This window comes from Dipodomys merriami, unplaced genomic scaffold (assembly GCF_024711535.1).
Source record: "Dipodomys merriami isolate MVZ:Mamm:240054 unplaced genomic scaffold, mDipMer1.0.p SCAF_169, whole genome shotgun sequence".
In the NCBI taxonomy this organism is placed as follows: Eukaryota; Metazoa; Chordata; class Mammalia; order Rodentia; family Heteromyidae; genus Dipodomys; species Dipodomys merriami.
In genome coordinates this window covers 1,296,201-1,300,398 of record NW_027203037.1, presented here as the reverse complement: position 1 = coordinate 1,300,398, position 4,198 = coordinate 1,296,201, and positions in this window count along the sequence as shown.

Genomic DNA, 4,198 nt, shown 5'->3' with positions numbered 1-4,198 from the left:
GTGAGAGAGGGGAAGCGAGAAAAGAAAGGAAGGAAAGAAGGAAGGAAGGAAGGAATGAGAAAGGAAGAAAGAACAAAAGAAAGAAAGAACGAAAGAAAGAAAGAACGAAAGAAAGAAAGAAAGATAGAAAGAAAGAAAGAAAGAAAGAAAGAAAGAAAGAAAGAAAGAAAGAAAGAAAGAAAGAAAGAAAGAAAGAAAGGAAGGAAGGAAGGAAGAAAGAAAGAAAGAAAGAAAGAAAGAAAGAAAGAAAGAAAGAAAGAAAGAAAGAAAGGAAGGAAGGAAGCAAGGAAGCAAGGAAGGAAGGAAGGAATGAGAAAGGAAGGAAGGAATGAGAAAGGAAGAAAGAAAGAAAGAATGAAAAAAGGAAAGAAAGAAAGAAAAAAGAAAGAAAATGATTGAGAATGAATTGTTTTGAGTCAAGAGTCATATGTCAGAAATATTACCTGTATTTGGTGTTAGGTCTGCCCCAGGTCATGCAGACCCTATGCAATCACCTTCCCACTTCTTGGCTAAGTTTCAATCCTTCATGTGTTGTCTAGTATCTGGCACACCTGGAGGCAGCCACCTCCCCATCCTGTTAAGTCACAACCTGGTCAGCCTCTGGTCACACTTTCCATCTGACCAGAGGTGAGTCCCAGAACTTGAAGTCACATCCAGATCCAGTGTGACCAGAGTTTCCCTCAAACGGCCACACCTCATCTGGTCCTTCACATAGGTACTTCCTTGCCTGAGGTTAGGTCGCCCCATTTTTTTTTTTTTACATAGCTTTCCACCATGTATGGCATGGGCAGCAGTTCAGTAAATAAACTACTTTACCTGACTGAATACCATGTGGTGTTCTCTTCATTGGCTACCTAATGAAACTCACCTAATTAATATACTTTACACTTAAGAGTTTCTAGTTATGAATCCATGGGTATTTTTGTGACACATGTGAGATCAGTATCTATAAAACATATTTACTAACTCATCATTTAACAGTATAGTTCTGCCTAGAATCTTTAATAGCAGCTTAATTAACCATAAAGTCCATTTTGTTTGCTTTGCTTTGCTTTGTTTTGCTTAAAGTAATAGAAGAGTTGGTAAGAAAATCTATGTGAAGCCTCAGGGTCTGTGTTGGAGGGGCAGAATGATGCAGGCTCCGGCCTCAGGATTATCTGAGGACTGTGTTTGTGTATGTGGAAAGCTCTTGGCATGCCAGGCTAGAGAGGGAACATGTTCTCTGTCCCTATCTCAAAGCTCATGTCAGACTCCTGGGAGCTGAGGAAGTAGCTCTTCTGCTTACTTAAGCATAGACGAACAGCTAGTCAAGCATTTTCCTGAGTACGGGGAAGTGGTTTGACTTTGCTCAAAATAGTTCAGATAAAAATATACAAAGACATTGTCTCATAGTTTAAGCAAAATTGTATCTGTTGAAATTCTTTGTGTGAATATCTCCTGACTAAATCTTGGCAAAGATAATACTTTCTTGTTTTAAATACCCACTAAAAATTGCTGTTTGCACTCTGCATCCCCTGTGTCCTGGCGATTTTTGACCCTTTCCCAGGGACCCCAATGCCTTAGACATTGACAACTGGCACCCAAACAGGGACATGGCAGTGTTGAATTCAGGAAGGAATATTCAGGTAAGTACTTTTAATTACAGGGTGATGGAACAAGTTAAGTCTACTCCGTACTTACATATGCTAAAACATTTACTTGCTGCTTATGGTGTAACTATTTCTTCTGTTGACATAGAAATGTGTATTAATGTAGTTAGGGAATGGAATCCTTGGTTCCCCGTTGAAGGGACGTTAGATGTTGATAATTGGAAATGAGTAAATATAATGTAGAACGAGCTGTTAGAGAAGGGGAAAGGATTCCTGTTAGATTTTGGTACATTTGGGCTATTTTACATACCCTTTTTAAAGCTTTAAATGAGAAAAGAGGCCACCCCTTCTATTGTAGATTTACAATTGGACTCTGAGGTTAAGGACCCAATAGATAAGGATGCATCACAGTTAACGGAGAAAAAACAAGAAGTAAAGAAGCCTGAAAAGGAACAACCTGAAAGCGTAAATAGAATGTCTGAGCAAATGGAATTGATTTTATCAAGATTACAACGTATGGAGTTAGAAATTAGGAGAGTGAAAGAGAATCTGAGAAAGTGAAAGTAAAACAGCCTTCTGCTCCTCGGCTTGCCCAAACAATTTTTACCGTGTCACTCCCTCACAAAACAGAAGGCTCAGAAAGTGAGTTTGATGATGAAATTCATATTTTTTCTTATCCTGTAATTTCACCACCCCCTATGAATGGTTTAGCTCAACCAGCCAGATATGAGGATGTTGCTGTCAATGATATTGGTAAACTTAAGAAGGCAGTGATGTTGTATGGTCCTCAGTCTCATTATGTTAAGGAATTGCTTAATGGGCTTGCCCGACATCACAATCATTTTGCTCTCGAGGATTGGAAGATGCTTGGTAGAGCCTAATTAAGGATCCTGAATACCTGCAATGGCAAATGTGGTTTACTGAGTTATGTCCAGAAAGGACTAGACAAAGTGCACAGAGCAATATTCCATGCCTGTTGGTCATAACCTTTCCCATGTTGAGTTGAACAGAACAATATGCAGTTGCTCATATGCAAGTGCACTCTCCTGAAGAGATCCATGAGTAGTTACGAGACATATGTATTGAGGCATGGGAGAGGATTCGGCTGGTAGGAGAGCATTATGGCTCCTGGACTAAAGTAATTAAAAAACCTAATAAACCCTATGTTGAATTTTTATCATGACTGAAACTGACCTTGGAAAGTACTGTTGTGGGAGAGGCTGCACAGCAACAACTGCTGGGCATGTTGGCTTATGAGAATCTTAATGAGGACTGTAGACGGACCCTATTGCCTATTAAAGAATCTGGGGATGTAAATACATATTTAAGGGCGTGTAAAGACATTACATCTGAATCCCTGCTTATTCAGTTGTTTGCTGAAACTAGGCCCACTACTTGGCATGCTTTACAAACCAAACCCTCTAATCTAAAATGTTTTGGATGTGGTCAAATGGGACATATAAAGAGGAATTGTAAAAAGGCTACTGATATTAACAAGAGAGGAACAGGAATTTGCCCTAAATGTAAAATGGAAAGCACTGGGCAAGAGTGTGTAGTTCAAAAATAGACAATAAAGGAATTACTATAAAAATGCTTACCTTATGCAGGGAAACTCTCCGTCTGGCCAGCCCCGGGTCCCAGGATTAATAACCCAGGGCAGCCAACCATTTTTCTTCCTCGTCCCTGCCACAGCCCACAGCGCCGCAATGGACATGCCGATTCATTCATCTTCTGAGAGGCATGGTTTAAAACATGCTTGCATGTAAGCATCAATTATGGTCATTCAAAAATGACATATGTCACCTCCCCAGACATACTAAAATCATGATTTCTAAGTAAGATAGGATTTTATGGTGGTACAAGTGTTGAAATATCTGGATGAGTCTAATGTGTATCTTGCACTTAATTAGGCAGGAAGATATCCAAAATCATATGGAATAAAAATGCTAGTGAGAAGATATTCCCTTGAGAAAGATATAGGAGGCTGCCAGAAGTATGGAGAAATCGGATAATTTTGAAGGATTTAGAAATGCAAGCTCAAGTATGTCTCTTTAAGTGGAAGGGCAAAAGAAGGGGAAGAGAAGAAAGCAGATCATTGTCCCAACTTAGAGTACAATATAACTTCCAAGTTAAAGGAGACCAATATAATATGTCCCACTTAATTTAGATACATGCAAAATATTTACTTGGCTTTTTCCCACTTTAATGCTCCAAAATAAATGAAGACTTATAAGAAACTTTATGTGATTGTTGTTACTTCAACCTGAGCACTAATTGTGATGAGTCATCTTTTTCTCAGTATGCTCTTGGAAAATACTCCCTAAATTAATGATGTTGTGACTGATTAGAGAGTCAGCGTAACAAGTTTCTACTTGTATGATAATCCCAGAATAGTTTAATGCAGTTTTTTTTCTCAAGGTATCCAAGTATATTGTCTGATGCTGTATTTTGAACACACCCTCACATCTGAGCACATTATTTGAAATTGTACATCAGCATTTCCTTGGCACATTCTACTTTGTATCTTTGTCTTTTTGCCTGTTCCTTTTGATTTCACAGTTTCTCTATTTCCATTTCTTCTGTACAAACTGCTAAGAACATTGTTCAAC